At 42.2% G+C, this 20,589-nt stretch overlaps 1 long non-coding RNA gene across 2 annotated transcripts; it reads right to left on the bottom strand.

The window, feature by feature from the left end:
• Positions 1–12,449: 12,449 nt before the first annotated feature.
• Positions 12,450–17,638, bottom strand: LOC147983540 (uncharacterized). Of its 2 annotated transcripts, none has more exons than XR_015614989.1 (4): positions 17,576–17,638; positions 15,910–15,960; positions 15,157–15,291; positions 12,450–14,565 (listed from the first exon to the last, which is right to left on the bottom strand). It is a non-coding gene; the product is annotated as an uncharacterized LOC147983540 (long non-coding RNA). The 2 variants fall into 2 exon arrangements; XR_015614990.1 differs by lacking the exon at positions 17,576–17,638 and adding an exon at positions 16,749–17,555.
• Positions 17,639–20,589: the final 2,951 nt, after the last annotated feature.

Genomic DNA, 20,589 nt, shown 5'->3' with positions numbered 1-20,589 from the left:
GTCAGTGACTAAATTTTAAAAAAGTTTAAAAAATTGAGAATATTTATTGAGATTGACATGTGGGCCCTACATGTCATAGCGGTCAACATAACAGTCAATCTGACGGAGTTGGCCATTGTGCCACATCAACGCTTACGAATGGGCCCAACCTGTCAGAAAGGGGTTAGACGAGCCGAATCAGCCACTTTTCAAACATGGTAGTTTTTAGTTAAAAATTAGTCAAAAAATGGTAGTTTTCGGCACAAATTTGTAAAATGGTAGCTTGTAGGCACGGTTGCGCGAAATGTGTTAGTTTTTTGTTAAATACTACATGCATGCCGTGACTTCAAAGATGTCATGGCTGTCCGTGTGGCAGAAAATGACAATGTCGTCCGCATAGAGAGATATGCTCGAAGCCGCATGCTGAGTAGTAAGGCCCTCCACTATGTGTTCGGTGCCAGAAATTTAAAAAGTTTGCCATATACACTTCGATGCCAAATGTAAAAAGTTTAGCACCGGCACCACAACGTGAAGGATTTGGCACCCATCCACCTCTAGCCCACCTACGTATAAACTAGTAATATATCAGCTTAAAGCAGTGTCTCGCCGGTGGTGCCTCGCATGCAAAAGTACAGTAGCTGCCTAGTTTATTGCCTCAACGAAATATGGCGTCGGAGCAAGTAGAGGAATCGATGCCCTGAAATTTTTATTTGGCATCGGCTGGGCTATGTAGGGCACCGGTGCCAAATGTTCAAAAAGTGAATTTGGCATCGGTTTTGGCCTACATAGTGAAGGGCCTAAGGCGATGGAGGAGGCTGAGATCCACCGCGTGTAGCAGCATGGTGTTGAGGACGTCTACACAACCAATTCAAATCCCTCCCTCCTGGGCCTGGAACAGTTTAAGACATCTCAAATTGTAGTCTAGAATGTATTGAGGAGACATGTAAAACAAGCCACATGTATGTATATATATATATATATACATATATATATATCAAAGACAACCATTTTCTTGGTTCTAAATAGCATAATACCGGATGATAAGTACTTGTTTGGGCCGGAGGGAGTATGACTCAACTTTTCCAACATGGCATTGAACGTACTAGACGCAAAACAAAAAATTAGATAGTAGAGGCGGTGCTCAAGAATCGGACCTGGCAGCTCGTTCCTCGGCCGGCTAACTGCAACCTCATTGACTGCAAATGAGTTTTCAAGCTCAAATACCGTGCTGATGGTTCTGTTGATCGTCACAAGGCGCGGTTGGTCATAAAGGGGTTCAAGCAACGCCATGGAATCGATTATACAGAGATGTTCAGTCTAATCATTAAACACACAACTATTCGATTGATCTTATCCATTGCAGTTTCACACGGCTGGATGCTTCGTCAGTTAGACATGCAGAATGCGTTTCTCCATGGTATTCTCGAAGAAGATGTCTACATGAAACAATCCCCGGGGTATGTTGATCCACGGCTTCCGCGTCATGTGTGCAAACTGGACAAATCACTGTCTGGTCTCAAACAGTCTCCCCGCACTTGGTTCTCTCGCCTCAGCACAAAGCTTCTAGAGCTTGGTTTCCATCCATCTCTTGCTGATTCGTCTCTGTTTATTTATCAGCAAGGGGGGGTGTGCATCTACATGCTGATTTATGTCGACGATATCATCATCACCGGTTCGTCAAGCCAAGCTATAACTGTTGGGGAACGTAGTAATTTTAAAAAAATTCCTACGCACACGCAAGATCATGATGATGCATAGCAACGAAAGGGAGAGTGTGATCTATGTACCCTTGTAGACCGACAGCGGAAGCGTTAGCACAATGCGGTTGATGTAGTCGTACGTCTTCACGGCCCGACCGATCAAGTACCGAAACTACGGCACCTCCGAGTTTTAGCACACGTTCAGCTCGATGACGATCCCCGGACTCCGATCCAGCAAAGTCTCGGGGAAGAGTTCCGTCAGCACGACGGCGTGGTGACGATCTTGATGTTCTACCGTCGCAGGGCTTCGCCTAAGCACCGCTACAATATTATCGAGGATTATGGTGGAAGGGGGCACCGCACGGCTAAGAAAACGATCACGTGGATCAACTTGTGTGTCTACGGGTGCCCCCTGCCCCCGTATATAAAGGAGTAAGGGGAGGAGGCCGGCCGGCCCTATAGGCGCGCCAAGGAGGAGTCCTCCTCCTAGTAGGAGTAGGACTCCTACTAGGAGGGGGAAAGGAAGTGGGGAGGGAGAAGGAAAGGGGGGCGCCCCCCCCCCTCTCCTAGTCCAATTCGGACCAGGGGGGAGGAGGCACGCGGTCCACCCTGGCTGCCCTTCTCTCTCTCCACTAAGGCCCATATGGCCCATTACTTCTCCCGCGGGGGTTCCGGTAACCCTCTGGTACTCCGGTTTTCTTCGAAATCACCCGGAACACTTCCGGTGTCCGAATATAGTCATCCAATATATCAATCTTTATGTCTCGACCATTTCAAGACTCCTCGTTATGTCCGTGATCACATCCGGGACTCTGAACTAACTTCGGTACGTCAAAACTCATAAAATCATAATATAACTGTCATCGAAACTTTAAGCGTGCGGACCCTACAGGTTCGAGAACAATGTAGACATGACCGAGACATGTCTCCGATCAATAACCAATAGCGGAACCTGGATGCTCCTATTGGCTCCCACATATTCTATGAAGATCTTTATCGGTCAGACCGCATAACAACATACGTTATTCACTTTGTCATCAGTATGTTACTTGCCCGAGATTCGATCGTTGGTATCTCAATACCTAGTTCAATCTCGTTACCGGCAAGTCTCTTTACTCGTTCTGTAATACATCATCTCGCAACTAACTCATTAGTTGCAATGCTTGCAATGCTTATGTGATGTGCATTACCGAGAGGGCCTAGAGTTACCTCTCCGACAATCGGAGTGACAAATCCTAATCTAGAAATACGCCAACCCAACATGTACCTTTGGAGACAACTGTAGAGCTCCTTTATAATCGCCCAGTTACGTTGTGACGTTTGGTAGCACACAAAGTGTTCCTCCAGCAAACGGAAGTTGCATAATCTCATAGTCATAGGAACATGTATAAGTCATGAAGAAAGCAATAGCAACATACTAAATGATCGGGTGCTAAGCTAATGGAATGGGTCATGTCAATCACATCATTCTTCTAATGATGTGATCCCGTTAATCAAATAACAACTCTTTTGTTCATGGTTAGGAAACATAACCATCTTCGATTAACGAGCTAGTCAAGTAGAGGCATACTAGTGATACTCTGTTTGTCTATGTATTCACACATGTATGATGTTTCCGGTTAATACAATTCTAGCATGAATGATAAACATTTATCATGATATAAGGAAATAAATAATAACTTTATTATTGCCTTTAGGGCATATTTCCTTCAGTCTCCCACTTGCACTTGAGTCAATAATCTAGTTCACATTGCCATGTGATTCAACATTAATAGTTCACATCACCATGTGATTAACACCCATAGTTCACATCGTCATGTGACCTACACCTAAAGGGTTTACTAGAGTCAGTAATCTAGTTCACATCGCTTATGTGATTAACACCCAATGAGTACTAAGGTGTGATCATGTTTTGCTTGTGAGATAATTTTAGTCAACGGGTCTGTCACATACAGATCCGTAAGTATTTTGCGAATCTCTATGTCTACAATGCTCTGCACGGAGCTACTCTAGCTAATTGCTCCCACTTTCAATATGTATCTAGATCGAGACTTAGAGTCATCCAGATTTGTGTCAAAACTTGCATCGACGTAACTTTTTACGACGTACCTTTTGTCATCTCCATAATCGAGAAATATTTCCTTATTCCACTAAGGATAATTTTGACCGATGTCCAGTGATCTACTCTTAGATCACTATTGTACTCCCTTGCTTAACACAGTGTAGGGTATACAATAGATCTGGTACACAGCATGGCATACTTTATAGAACCTATGGCTGAGGCATAGGGAATGACTTTCATTCTCTTTCTATCTTCTGCCGTGGTCGGGCTTTGAGTCTTACTCAATTTCACACCTTGTAACACAGCCAAGAACTTCTTTCTTTGACTGTTCCATTTTGAACTACTTCAAAATCTTGTCAAGGTATGTACTCATTGATAAAACTTATCAAGCGTCTTGATCTATCTCTATAGATTTTGATGCTTAATATGTAAGCAGCTTCACCGAGGTCTTTCTTTAAAAAAAACTCCTTTCAAACACTCCTTTATGTTTTGCAGAATAATTCTACATTATTCCCGATCAACAATATGGCATTCACATATATTTATCAGAAATGTTGTAGTGCTCCCACTCACTTTCTTGTAAATACAGACTTCACCGCAAGTGTGTATAAAACTATATGCTTTAATCTACTCATCAAAGCGTATATTCCAACTCTGAGATGCTTGCACCAGTCCATAGATGGATCGCTGGAGTTTGCACATTTTGTTAACACCTTTAGGATTGACAAAACCTTCTGGTTGCATCATATACAATAAATCCATTAAGGAATGCAGTTTTGTTTATCCATTTGCCAGATTTCATAAAATGCGGCAATTGCTAACATGATTCGGACAGACTTAAGCATAGATACGAGTGAGAAACTCTCATCGTAGTCAACACCTTGAACTCGTCGAAAACCTTTTGCGACAATCCTAGCTTTGTAGATAGTAACACTACTATCAGCGTCCGTCTTCCTCTTGAAGATCCATTTAATCTCAATGGCTTGCCGAACATCGGGCAAGTCAACCAAAGTCCATACTTTGTTCTCATACATGGATCCTATCTCAGATTTCATGGCCTCAAGCCATTTTGCGGAATTTGGGCTCATCATCGCTTCCTCATAGTTCGTAGGTTCGTCATGGTCAAGTAGAATGACCTCCAGAACAAGATTACTGTACCACTCTGGTACGGATCTCACTCTGGTTAACCTACGAGATTCGGTAGTAACTTGATCTGAAGTTACATGATCATCATCATTAGCTTCCTCACTAATTGGTGTAGTAGTCACAGGAACAGATTTCTGTGATGAACTACTTTCCAATAAGGGAGAAGGTACAATTACCTTATCAAGTTCTACTTTCCTCCCACTCACTTTTTTCAAGAGAAACTCCTTCTCTAGAAAGGATCCACTCTTAGCAACGAATGTCTTGCCTTCGGATCTGTGATAGAAGGTGTACCCAACAGTCTCCTTTGGGTATCCTATGAAGACATATTTCTCCGATTTGGGTTTGAGTTTATCAGGATGAAACTTTTTCATATAAGCATCACAATCCCAAACTTTAAGAAACGACAACTTTAGTTTCTTGCCAAACCATAGTTCAGATTGTGTCGTCTCAACGGACTTAGATGGTGCCCCTTTTTAACGTGAATACAGCTGTCTCTAATGCATGATCCCAAAACGATATTAGTAAATCGGTAAGAAACATTATAGATTATACTATATCCAATAAAGTATGGTTATGACGTTCGGACACACCATTATGTTGTGGTGTTCCAGGTGGCATGAGTTTGTGAAACTATTCCACATTGTTTTAATTGAAGACCAAACTCGTAACTCAAATATTCGTCTCTGCGATCAGATCGTAGAAACTTTATTTTCTTGTCACGATGATTTTCCACTTCACTCTGAAATACTTTGAACTTTTCAGACTTATGTTTCATCAAGTAGATATACTCATATCTGCTTAAATCATCTGTGAAGGTCAGAAAATAATGATACTTGTCGCGAGCTTTAATATTCATCGGACCACATACATTAGTATGTATGATTTCCAACAAATCTGTTGCTCACTCCATTGTTCTGGAGAATGGAGTCTTTAGTCATCTTGCCCATAAGGAATGGTTCGCAAGCACCAAGTAATTCATAATCAAGTGATTCCAAAATCCCATCAGCATGGAGTTTCTTCATGCGCTTTACACCAATATGACCTAAACGGTAGTGCCACAAATAAGTTGCACTATCATTATTAACTTTGCATCTTTTGGCTTCAATATTATGAATATGTGTATCACTACGTTGGAGATCCAATGAACCATTTTCATTGGGTGTGTAACCTATAAGGTTTTATTCATGTAAACAAAACAACAATTTATTCTCTTACTTAAATGAATAACCGTATTACAATAAACATGATCAAATCATATTCATGCTCAACGCAAACACCAAATAACACTTATTTAGGTTCAATACTAATCCCGAAAGTATAGGGAGTGTGCGATGATGATCATATCAATCTTGGAACCACTTCCAACACACATCGTCACTTCACCCTTAACTAGTCTTTGTTTATTCTGCAACTCCCGTCTCGAGTTACTAATCTTAGCAACTGAACTAGTATCTAATACTGAGGGGTTGCTATAAACACTAGTAAAGTACACATCAATAACATGTATATCAAATATACTTATGTTCACTTTGCCATCCTTCTTATCCGCCAATCACTTGGGTTAGTTCCGCTTCCAGTGACCAGTCCCTTTGTAGTAGAAGCACTTAGTCTCAGGCTTAGGACCATACTTGGGCTTCTTCACTTGAGCAGCAACTTGCTTGCTGTTTTTCTTGAAGTTCCCCTTTTTCCCTTTGCCCTTTTCTTGAAACTAGTGATCTTGTCAACCATCAACACTTGATGCTCTTTCTTGATTTCTACCTTCATCGATTTCATCATCATGAAAAGCTTGGGAGTCGTTTTTGTCATCCCTTGTATACTATAGTTCATCATGAAGTTCTACTAACTTGGTGATGGTGACTAGAGAATTCTGTCAATCACTATCTTATCTGAAAGATTAACTCCCACTTGATTCAAGCGATTGTAGTACCCAGACAATCTGAGCACATGCTCACTAGTTGAGCGATTCTCCTCCATCTTTTAGCTATAGAACTTGTTGGAGACTTCATATCTCTCAATTCGGGTATTTGCTTGAAATATTAACTTCAACTCCTGGAACATCTCATATGGTCCATGATGTTCAAAACGTCTTTGAAGTCCCGATTCTAAGCCATTAAGCATGGTGCACTAAACTATCAAGTAGTCATCATATTTAGCTAGCCAAACGTTCATAACGTCTGCATCTGCTCCTGCAATAGGTCTGTCACCTAGCGGTGCATCAAGGACATAATTCTTCTGTGCAGCAATGAGGATAAACCTCATATCACGGATCCAATCCGCATCATTGCTACTAACATCTTTCAACACAATTTTCTCTAGGAACATATCAAAATAAACACAGGGAAGCAACAACGCGAGCTATTGATCTACAACATAATTTGCAAAATACTACCAGAACTAAGTTCATGATAAATTTAAGTTCAATTAATCATATTACTTAAGAACTCCCACTTAGATAGACATCCCTCTAATCCTCTAAGTGATCACATGATCCAAATCAACTAAACCATGTCCGATCATCACATGAAATGGAGTAGTTTCATTGGTGAACATCACTATGTTGATCATATCTACTATATGATTCACGCTCGACCTTTCGGTCTCCGTGTTCCGAGGCCATATCTGCATATGCTTGGCTCGTCAAGTATAACCTGAGTATTCCGCGTGTGCAACTGTTTTGCACCCGTTGTATTTGAACGTAGAGCCTATCACACCCGATCATCACGTGGTGTCTCAGCACGAAGAACTTTCGCAACGGTGCATACTTAGGGAGAACACTTCTTGATAATTAGTGAGAGATCATCTTAAAATGCTACCGTCAATCAAAGCAAGATAAGATGCATAAAAGATAAACATCATATGCAATCAAAATATGTGACATGATATGGCCATCATCATCTTGCGCCTTTGATTTCCATCTCCAAAGTACTATCATGATCTCTATTGTCACCAGCATGACACCATGATCTCCATCATCTTGATCTATATCAATGTGTCGTCACGTGGTCGTCTCGCCAACAATTGCTCTTGCAACTATTGCTATCGCATAGCGATAAAGTAAAGCAATTATCGGGCGCTTGCATCTTATGCAATAGTGAGACAACCATAAGGATTTTGCCAGTTGCCCATAACTTCAACAAAACATGATCATCTCATACAACAACTTATATCTCATCATGTCTTGACCATATCACATCACAACATGCCCTACAAAAACAAGTTAGACGTCCTCTACTTTGTTGTTGCAAGTTTTACGTGGCTGCTACGGGCTTAGCAAGAACCGTTCTTACCTACGCATCAAAAACCACAACGATAGTTTGTCAAGTTGGTGCTGTTTTAACCTTCACAAGGACCGGGCGTAGCCACACTCGGTTCAACTAAAGTTGGAGAAACTGACACCCGCTAGCCACCTGTGTGCAAAGCACGTCGATAGAACCAGTCTCGCGTAAGCGTACGCGTAATGTCGGTCCGGGCCGCTTCATCCAACAATACCGCCGAACCAAAGTATGACATGCTGGTAAGCAGTATGACTTATATCGCCCACAACTCACTTGTGTTCTACTCGTGCATATGACATCTACGCATAAAACCTAGGCTCGGATGCCACTGTTGGGGAACGTAGTAATTTCAAAAAAATTCCTACGCACACGCAAGATCATGGTGATGCATAGCAACGAGAGGGGAGAGTGTGATCTACGTACCCTTGTAGACCGACAGCGGAAGCGTTAGCACAACGCGGTTGATGTAGTCGTACGTCTTCACGGCCCGACCGATCAAGTACCGAAACTACGGCACCTCTGAGTTTTAGCACACGTTCAGCTCGATGACGATCCCCGGACTTCGATCCAGCAAAGTGTCGGGGAAGAGTTCCGTCAGCACGACGGCGTGGTGACGATCTTGATGTTCTACCGTCGCAGGGCTTCGCCTAAGCACCGCTATAATATTATCGAGGATTATGGTGGAAGGGGGCACTGCACACGGCTAAGAAAATGATCACGTGGATCAACTTGTGTGTCTAGGGGTGCCCCCTGCCCCCGTATATAAAGGAGCAAGGGGAGGAGGCCGGCCGGCCCTATAGGCGCGCCAAGGAGGAGTCCTCCTCCTAGTAGGAGTAGGACTCCTACTAGGAAGGGGAAAGGAAGTGGGGAGGGAGAAGGAAAGGGGAGCGCCGCCCCCCTCTCCTAGTCCAATTCGGACCAGGGGGAGGAGGCGCGTGGCCCACCCTGGCTGCCCTTCTCTCTCTCCACTAAGGCCCATATGGCCCATTACTTCTCCCGGGGGGGTTCCAGTAACCCTCCGGTACTCCGGATTTCTCCGAAATCACCCTGAACACTTCCGGTGTCCGAATATAGTCATCCAATATATCAATCTTTATGTCTCGACCATTTCGAGACTCCTCGTTATGTCCGTGATCACATCCGGGACTCCGAACTAACTTCGGTACATCAAAACTCATAAACTCATAATATAACTGTCATCGAAACCTTAAGCGTGCGGACCCTACGGGTTCGAGAACAATGTAGACATGACCGAGACATGTCTCCGATCAATAACCAATAGCGGAACCTGGATGCTCATATTGGCTCCCACATATTCTACGAAGATCTTTATCGGTCAGACCGCATAACAACATACGTTGTTCCCTTTGTCATCAGTATGTTACTTGCCCAAGATTCGATCGTCGGTATCTTAATACCTAGTTCAATCTCGTTACCGGCAAGTCTCTTTACTCGTTCGGTAATACATCATCTCGCAACTAACTCATTAGTTGCAATGCTTGCAAGGCTTATGTGATGTGCATTACCGAGAGGGCCCAAAGTTACCTCTCCGACAATCGGAGTGACAAATCCTTATCTCGAAATGCGCCAACCCAGCATGTACCTTTGGAGACACCTGTAGAGCTCCTTTATAATCACCCAGTTACGTTGTGACGTTTGGTAGCACACAAAGTGTTCCTCCGGCAAATGGAAGTTGCATAATCTCATAGTCATAGGAACATGTATAAGTCATGAAGAAAGCAATAGCAACATACTAAACGATCGGGTGCTAAGCTAATGGAATGGGTCATGTCAATCACATCATTCTTCTAATGATGTGATCCCGTTAATCAAATAACAACTCTTTTGTTCATGGTTAGGAAACATAACCATCTTCGATTAACGAGCTAGTCAAGTAGAGGCATACTAGTAATACTCTGTTTGTCTATGTATTCACACATGTATGATGTTTCCGGTTAATACAATTCTAGCATGAATAATAAACATTTATCATGATATAAGGAAATAAATAATAACTTTATTATTGCCTCCAGGGCATATTTCCTTCAATAACATCACTTGTTAGTAGTCTGCATGAAGCTTTTGCTTTGAAGGACTTGGATGACCTTCATTATTTTCTAGGAATTTGAAGTGCATCACCAGGGGGAGTCTATACTGCTGAAACAGACCAAATACACATCCGATCTCTTGAGGAGAGCAGGTCTGGTTGACTGCAAACCGGTTACTTCGCCAATGTCTACTTCGGAGACTCTGTCCCGAGAAGGAGGACAACTTCTGTCATCAGAAGGAGCCACGAGATACAGGAGTATTGTGGGGGCATTGCAATATCTGACTTTGACTCGCCCGGACATCAGCTATGTCGTAAACAAAGTGTGCCAGTATCTTCACTCGCCAGCAGAGGAGCATTGGACATCAGCGAAACGTATCTTGCGATATTTGAAGCACACAGCCGACATAGGATTGAAAATCAGCAAATCCACGTCCACCCTGCTAAGTGTTTTCTCTGATGCTGATTGGGCCGGGTCGACTGATGATCGGCGCTCTACCAGCGGTTTTGTGTTGTTCTTTGGCTCTAATCTGTGTCTTGGAGCGCGAGGAGACAGGCTACGGTGTCTCGGTCGACTACCGAAGCCGAGTACAAGGCGCTGGCAAATGCAACAGCAGAGTTGATTTGGCTTCAAACTCTACTTGGCGAGCTTGGCATTCGGCAATGGAGACCACCGGTGTTGTGGTGCGACAACATAGGAGCGACATACTTGTCTGCTAATCCGGTTTTCCATGCACGCACCAAACACATTGAGGTTGACTTCCATTTTGTTCGGGAACGAGTAGCGCGCAAGAGATTGGACATACGCTTCGTGTCATCTCAGGACCAGCTAGCTGATGGCTTCACCAAACCGATTGGCGCTGCACAGCTTCGACTTCTGCGTCACAATCCCAATCTCTCGGGAGCTAAGATTGAGGGGGAGTGTTAGCAGATATACATGATAGCTGTGATTAGTTAGTATCTAGCAGGTAGTTAGATATTGTTAGCTAACTTGTACTACACGTACATATCTATAACCGAGCATATCTTTCTGTTGTACATGATCGGTTATTGTACTCTGAATATAAATAGCAGCCTGCGCCATCTGTTTGGATGTGCGATCCAATCTATCGTGTGTGTTTACGGTGTAGTGTAACATCAAAATTTCGATTCCTCGGGCACCCCTACCCACATCACTATTCAATATTCATTTCAATCACATTGGGAAGCACGACAAGGCCTGCCATCATTTTACTATCTTGCACTTCAGCCAACTCTTTGCCGAATTGGACCGGCAGCTTTGCCGGGTTTTTTTTTCGTGAATACGTAAGGTTGCGTATCATTTTATTGATAGGTGGAAAGGAGAAGTACAGGGTAGCACTCACGGGGGCGTACGCTCAACGGCGTCCCCAGGAATGCGGCGCGAGCATGAAGGAGGATGCTCAGCCTTTATACACACGATCTAGGTTATAGGGATAATAGATGCTAAGCCTAGGGCGCCGGCTCTGGACCAAAGCCAGGCCTCCTCCTTGATGGTGTGAACAAGGACGTCGGTAGATGGTCGGAGGTCGTCGAAGAAAGCGGCATTGCGATGCTTCCAGATGCTCCAAGCGGTGAGAGCCACAAGGGAGTTGAGGCCTTTTCTCAGGCGAATAGTTTTCTGTTTGGCTTAAGCGGCACATTGGTTCGCCCATGCATTTAACAAATTCGGCCCTGATCGATATGCAAACCTAGCAGAGAGACTTCAGCAAATGTTTCCTTCCCGGCACGTTGGCTTGCATGCACATGGCGCAGTAATGTGTGTACCAAATCTAGAAGTAGTTGCCCATGTTAATTCCTAGCGGATATTCTTAACCTATCCGTATGAGCAGCCAAGAATCACTATGCATAATTGCATATATATGCAACCAGGATTCATAGGAAAACCGGGGTTCAAATTTTGATTGGATCCGTATGAGCATGACTCGGGCAGCAGAGATTGAGCTGCTGCGCACAAACGATTGTACCTACTATGTCAAGCAATGAAATATCTAGTTCACGAAAAGATAAATATGTTCAAACATGTCAATCAGGCCACGTCTACAATAACTTGCTTCTTCTTAATTGCTACTAGTGGTTGGGGCGCACCCTTGGTGTGCCGCGTGAGAGGAAGCTAGGGCGGTGCTAGGTAGGGTGCGCCCCTTTCACTGCTTATCTGAACCAAGTACTGTTATTGGACCAGACAAAACAATGCAAATGCAACATTCATAGAATGGTCTGGCACCAGGTTTCAGCTCCCTTTTTGGATCTGGATATGCAATTCTTGATAAACTTATTATATTGATGCATCACGTGAGAAAGAAACTAAAATGCCATCATAGACAAGGACATCAATATAATAGCATCGGTAGATGCCGTGTTGGCTCCAGCGGCGACATTGCCATATACTCTGACATTCGTACGCAGTCCGTATTGAAATCTCAAAAAAGTCTTATTTTTTTATTTCATTTGTAAGAAGTCGAACTGAAGAGGAGAATATCTCTTACATTACATATGTCTTCACCAAAGCGCTCTAACATGCAATGCAAGTAAGAGGTAGTTGATCTCCCTACACCAAAAGTTAACAAATCAATTTGCAAACAAAAAAGCTGAGATAAGTTCCAAATAATATGGTATAAATTTTTCTTAATTAACACAAGAATACAAAAAAGGGATATCCTCATGAACAACAGCAGAAGGGAAAGCCTAAAATGTTTTCTCGGAACTAATGACCCAAAGTACTGAAGTAACCTCTAAACTTCTTCTTGGACAACTGAACTGACATATCTTTTAACCGCAAAAAGAGAAATGACAGTACAAACTATATGCTATCAAATATGGCTAGGACCATACATCAACATTAAAATCCTGGGAGTGGGCACTCTCAAGATATTTGTTGCACAACACAAAACTGATTTTAATATCATAGCCGACTTATCTGGAAACCAGTATGTACAGAAGCTGTCATATACAAAACATTCAGAACAAACATAATAGCTATTGATCTCAAAACTTAATCGGCAAACACAAACACAGTAATGCTAGCTAGTACCTTTGAAATGCAGAGGGGGGTATTCAAGATGGGATGGGATTCATCATCAAATGGACCTATAAATGCATCATGGATGACCAACCATAATACTGAAGTAATCAATGCATATTTATGAACCACCTTGAAATTAAAACAATGATGTGTTGCAGAATGTATAGCCACTAAAGTAGCCAGGAAAACATATTAGCTCTTTCTAACAACATACATATATTATCAGGAAGCATCAAGCACATATTAAACTACTAAAGTCTCTTGCTGCAAAACATTCAAAGAAACATCTTCATTGCCCTGCTACTTTGTTGAACTGGATTCGCCAGCTACTTAGATGCTCGGTTTGAAAAAAAGTATTCATCAAATAGCAGCGACTATTATGTCCAAACAAACACTTGTCAAGACAATAAAAATGGCATATTGCATAAACAACAATAATAACTCATCCTGAAGTTGCTGACCAAAGTCTTAAAAGAACACCTAAATCACCATGATGTTTGAACTTCAAAAACGGCTGGTTTAATTGAGACCAAAATATCTTAAGCATGCAGGAATTAATAAAAAAATAGCATAAAGTGGGATGTGTTTATCGCAGTAATGGTAGGGATGTGATGGAACCAAATGGTCCAAATTGGAGCTTTGACTCTCCCAAGGCTCCTATCTAATGATTTACGCCACCAGAAACAATTCTGTATATCTATCTTGCCCAAAGAATCACCCATGGGGCTGTGGTTCCCTTGGTTTATTTTCTAGCATCAAAGCAGGCTTCAGCATGTATGTATGCAATTTTTTAGGGGAAGTAAAATACAGAATGGTCTACAAAAGACTGAAACCGTTGAGCTGCCGGTCACATTAACTAAGAAGGTCTGGCATCCATAAAGAAAACACAGGGGCAGACCTCAGACATTGAGCAGCAGAATACATTGACCAGCAAAACCACAATCGTAACCACAGTTGGAATAAAAACAAACACAAGACGTGCGAAGCATACATAGTAGCAAGTAAATACGCAAAGAACAACAGAGACCAAACTGTCAAACACACAGAAAAAAATTAAGAGGGTCAAGAGGAGTTAGTGTGATACCTCAACAGGAACCAAAGACTAAAGCCAAATTCCAAACGTGAGAATGATCAGTGCGGCACATGCAAGAATGCACAGAAATTGATCCTACTCCTGATCAACTACTTGGCCTTTGCGGTAACCGCTGAAATAGTTGCTGATGCTCCTTTTAGCCTAGTTATGGAATCATTAAGCTCGACAGTCCTTCTTGAGCCCTTCTCTCCATTGGCAGGTACGTTTTCAGCACCGCTAGGTCCTGCAATACAAAGAAATGCCACAGGAAAGGAAATCAAATGATGAAAAAATGAATCACCAAGAGGATTGACCTATGAAGCTAAATCTGTTTTCTAAATTCTGGCCCTCGTTAATGACTACATTTTCTATTCATATGACTCTGTGTACTTCACTGTTGTTAGATACCACAAAGCTCTCATCGGGCCATTCTTAACATGAAATATCTTCACCTTGATGTAAGCACAAAGTTGATTATGTTCTTAACCATTTCTACCACGAGGCATATGTTCAGAAGAACTGACACTCGCTTGCAAGTTAACAAACTGCATAGGCACACATGTTGTTCCCCTGAGTTGACAAAAAAATGGAATTAGCATGTCGGGGAAAACAACACAATTAAATGACAATGGATTTATTTTACCAAAAGCAAATTATATGCTTTTCCTGGGAATGTTGTTGTTGCTTAATATGTTTTAATGCTAGCTTTCATCCCATGATTGATAGGAATGAAAAAAATTGAAATAGGAAATTATTTGGTTAAGAAAAGATCGACATGCGTGAGTGTCCTTAGTTCTTAGGGAAACAGAGAGTTCTTAGGGCTCAATACTATTACCTAAGTGCTTTTACCAACAATTTCCCAAACACCACCATACTGGTTCATGCCCAGAACTGAAGCCACCTTGGAACTGCTATCTTCATGATGCATTATACCCTTGAGGGTCTCCAGGTTCGTTCGCTACAGCTCGTCCTGTGCGCCGTCGTCATCGAGGGGTGAAACAGAAATGCCAATCGATCAGACCTAAACCCAAACCCTAACAAACAAAACAAGGGAAATATGAAGCTCCTGTAGAAACACTCCCCATCTCCGATCACTGGTCTAAATTCTGAATAGCCATCAAGATTGTTCATCCCATTAGAAGAAACAATATAATGATTCCTTACTTCGGAGATGGGTTGTGTCTGCAACAACCACACAAATACGAGAATTGAAATTACAGAGTACAACATGGAAACAACATATCTAAAAATGTGATGGAAAGTTTGTTTTTATTCCAATTTTCGGTTTTTGAAACCACTATCATATATAATCCCATCACCGATATTGATTTGTTGATGTTCAATAAGAAAAGAAGAGTATATATGTTATTGTCTAATAAACTCAACAACAGTACAAGTATGATTTAGATTCCATCAAACTATCACAACCAAGAGTTAACATACAATTTAGTATCCATAAAAGAGAAAATAGTCCTTCTGAACAGTTCATCGTACAGTTGAATCAAAGTATCTTGTGATCTAGGACTTTCATCCTTATATTTCACGCACTTAAAATTTGAACATCACATTAGGCAAAATGGAGACAAACCTGGTGCCGCACATGTCCCGAACATATTTGCCTTCCTTCTCTACAAAAAATCTATTTGACAAGAAATGAAGAAAACGAAGTTAAAAGTCCATATATCCTGCCAGTCTTACAATTGTACAGAATCAACAAGAAGTCGAGCATTTTCCTTTTCCCAGTAAAAAGAAACAAGAATGTAATAGCAAGACCACAAACGTTCAAGTCCAAAGCTCTTTATTTTCGGGAACTAATAAATGGAAGTGTAAATGAAATTAGATTCTGAGGTTTCTGAAAGAGTTCGAGGTACCAATCAACCAAATGCCGAAACTTCTCAACCAAATCCTGAAGTGGTCAGACATTTTGCATGTAAATGACAAATGATTTAGAGAAATTATGCTTGGTTATGCCGTCTTGAACTAATGTCTAGACTAAATCTTTTGATAGCAATATCTGTTTACAAAGGAAGTCGTACATTCGACTTCAGGCCCTGTTACAAAAATATTGCAGTAATCAGGACATGACCTCGTGATTTCCACAAATTTTACAGGGAAATTGCAACAAGATAGCCATGCGCTTCAATATACAATGCCAGATTTATGAAAGACCCACAATCAACAAGGATGTGTGTACTGCTGCCAACATTTGCCCAAGATTCCTCCTCTACTCTAGGACGCCACATGATGCACTAACCAAGATTCCTTGCCTTGATTAAACTAATATGTCCAGAATTAACATTAACAAGCAGAAATCAAGAATCCAATTCCAGTTTCTATGCACATAAAATAGTTAAGTACAGGAATGCTCATATGGTCATACTACCCAAGAATCACAAGTGCGAAGATTAAACAAGATTCAGGTCATACCCTGTTCTTGAGCCAACTCCAGGGCGATTTCCCCTTTTCAGGCCTGGGTCTCACCTCCTACTCCATGGAGTTAGCATCAGGATTCACACATTTTGTATTAGCAAGGTGAAAGGACTAACAAGATTGAAAAATGTGGATGTGTCCAAATCCTATATACTCTTGCCGATTTTTATATGAACTGAGCTTCGACTTTCGAGGCTTTGTAGTCAGATTCAAACGTTTAGGTAACAGATGGCCAAAGGCCCAAACTTCTCGACCAAACTCCAGGATGGAGTAAGAGACCAAAGGCTTTTGCATAAAAGTGGTCGAGGATCTAGACAATGTACGTCAAGTTAAGTAATACAGTGCAAGCATTCAGATTAACTTCTCCTATAATACGAGTCATTTACACTGAAAACTGATTCATTTTGAGTTAAGGATTTGTTGCAAAAGTATCACAACAACCATTGCCACGACATGATCCTCATATCTCCCCACATTCTCCACTTGCAGCAAAATATGTCATCACGCTGAGTAGGAGAATCAATTAGCACAAGACTGGAAACCTAAATCTTGAACAGTTTCCAATAATCACAACAAGATGCTCGTTTGTCTCTAAATTCACACTGCACCACAAGAAGAACCCCGAGTCATAATCATGAAATACCTAATCAAACGGTCCCCAACATTTGCCCAAGATTGCGCGTGTATTACTCTAAATCATCCCCAAGATTTCAACAAACTGAAGAGATCACACTTCCACACCCTGAACAAGAAAATCATCACAGTCCCATACTCCAAATCACAATTCAGCAAGCAAGAAGACCAGATTCAGATTCAGGCTATACCTTTTCCTTTCTCAGGAGCGCATCCTTGGCGTATGACGATTCCACCTGCTCGAGAAGAAACCAAGTAAGGCTCAAGAACGCACTCTAGTAACTCCAAGAAACAACATCGCGGAAGCCCGTCACCAGCTGCTCCTTGCCTTCCTCCATGATAACCGCCCGCTGCTGTCGCAGGATATGGTGGAACTCCAGTTCCTAGTCGAACGACCCTGTCACGTTCCTCTGCACCATCATCCTCATCCCCGCCGTGGAGATTGACCCAAGGCAAAGGCGAAGTCGGGGAAGCTGCTCGCGGAGCTTGGGGGAAAAGGTGCCGGAAAGGGAACGGCGGCAAGCCTGCCCTTCCTGTCGACCCACGCCGCGGCGGAGCTCGACCCATCGACGCCGCCTCCGAGGTAGTCGTGGGAGGGGGTGGAGGAGTTGCTGCTGCCCGCGGAGCTCGGAGGAGAAGGAATCATGACCAACTCCTTGCCCTTCCGAGGGTCCACCACCGTGGCGGGGCTCGACCATCGGTGCCGCCTCCGGCCTGCTCGAGGTGGAGGGGCGTCGCGCGGGGAGGTGGCTGGTGGCGGCGTGAGGAGAATAATCGAGGGAGAGGAGAGAAGGCGGCGGCGTCCTCAAGCGAGAAGGGGGTCGTGCGCAGACCCTTGGCTAGGTAGGTTTTGCCCGACTGCTTTCGATCTCGTAATTTTTTTCTACCGCTAATCTATACCACTGTATAGTGTACGAGTTTTGAATGAATCTAGAATAGCAATCCTGATCGTTGGTGCTCTCAATCTAACGGTTGGGAGCAGTGGGATTTGCATGAACAGTGGCTGCTTCAAATCCATGTCTGATATTTCTAAAATTCGCTGTGTGACCCACCATCTAACCATGCTCTGGATCTTTCCACTATGGGCTGGACTACACACTTGCTCCTTTAAATTATTTATTAATTCGTACTACCTGGCTACATGTATGCATCGACCGCTTCACGAGAGACTGGCATGTGAGCCTAGCATTGCAATGTTGTATACATGATGAACTTTTTGATTTTCTTATTATTTGAAACAAGTAGTAAGGTACCTAGGATAATTAGAATGAGAAAAAAATGTGCAAATAACCTATCAAATAGTACGTTTTGACTTTTTTACTTTCTTAGCCGACATGAGATAGAGATGGTGAAAATTTATAATTAATCACACTTCTTCTTTTCACATCATTTTTCTCCAAAAAGAAAGTTTAGTATGAGTCCAATAAACAGAAGGACTTCCTAAACAATTTTTATATATATAAAAGGGCAAAGATTATATCTAATGTTTCATACAAAGAAAATCATTGTACTATGTTTATTGGGGGAATAGTTGTTATCTGGCCTTGCCAAGCCCAAAAATGATTCCACAAATGTCTATTGGATATCTGCATTTGAAGCTTCTATGAAAATTTTATCATAGTATGCGTACTTTAGTTTTTTACACTAATTTAGTACCATGCTTATACGTAATCAGCTGACGTGCAAAGCACGTACAAATTACTAATACAGTAAAAGGACACGTGCACCGCGCGGTTACTGGCCCTTCGTGCACACCTTATTGTTTCTAATTTGTCCTGATGACCAGGAAGAGGAGCACCCGTCACCACGTCGGTGGGGCAGATCAATTATATTTTCCAAGAAAAAAAGGTGCGGTGTTAATCAATGTGCCGAAGGACTGATTAACAGTGCTGAGGAGGAATTAGCTCAGATGGAAGCTTGTATCTGGTACTACATGCGTAGTCCTGGGTCCTGCGTTGATCTACTTGTCTAACCCATACCTTTGTATAAATCTATCAACAGTTCTAAGATCAAGAAAATCTGTTGTAGGAAAACAACACGTTAGGATTGCTCTTAATTAATAGAGAATGAGAAAAATAACACAACTTATCTTGATGGCATGTTGCATGGATATAATTTCTATAGTGGTAGTTGGTCGGTTAGCAAGATTCCATTACTGGGACCAAGTTTACTTTTTTTTATTCAAAAATTGTTTTTTTGGAGGGTGCGGGAAATTCGGTTTCCAAAATATTTCGACAAATCCAGCTTTTTTGCATGAAATTTTGAAATGAATTTTGAATTCAAATGTTTCTTACATCTAAATATACTTAGTTTAACACAATGCATACACGAAGCGCTTCCGATTAAATTGGTCAAGCTGGCTTCCTTACCTATCCAAGATCACTAGTTTGACTAATTGCTACGGGCACCTAAATCAATTTTTTCAAAGCGTTGGATAAAGCAAAAAAAAAGTATTTCGCACTAGAGAGAATTGAAATCGCAACGTGACACTGGCAGGTTGCACACCCTACAACTGGGTAAAGTCATTTCATATGCAATGTATGTGCCCGACTCAAAAAAATATGTAATGTATGTATATGAAGCATATTGACACGGTTTCTATCGTTTAATTTCAAAAGAACTGGGCGGTAACCAAGTTTTCGGAGACCACTGAAATTTTTGGTTTCCAGTCTGTTATTGGCCGGAGAAAAACCAATCTGGGTACATCGTCAAAATTGCAATAACCACAAGTTATCGAATTCCATCTTAAAAGTGGCTTTACTCGGCAACAGGAAAGGTTACTAAATCCTAAATGATAACGCCCACACGTGTGGCACTTATTAACATGGCCGAAACACAATCGATGTCGTTCGATTCATTTGCACGAATATTACAGTAGTTGCCATCTGGATCAAGAGCCACGTAAGCAGCCAACGTCGTTTGGGCGTTATCATTTAGTGCCACATGTGTGGGCGCTCCTCGCCCGAATGGACACACGACGCTCGCCCCAACGTGTGGGTGAAACTCCTCTTCATCCACACGACGCTCGCACGGTGATAGATGGCAACTACAGTTGTGCATATGTGACAACTATAGTTGACCATGCATGGCAACTATGGTTTGAGCACACGTGGCAACTAGTTAATCACACACGACAACTATGTTTGACCATACATGGCAACTATGGTTTGACCACACGTGACAACTCTAATTAGTTACACATGGT

This window comes from Triticum urartu, chromosome 2A, assembly GCF_056163025.1.
Source record: "Triticum urartu cultivar PI428250 chromosome 2A, HENAU_Tu73, whole genome shotgun sequence".
Taxonomy (NCBI): domain Eukaryota; kingdom Viridiplantae; phylum Streptophyta; class Magnoliopsida; order Poales; family Poaceae; genus Triticum; species Triticum urartu.
The sequence above is the reverse complement of the archived record's forward strand: the minus strand, read 5'-3'. Positions and strand labels throughout refer to the sequence as shown.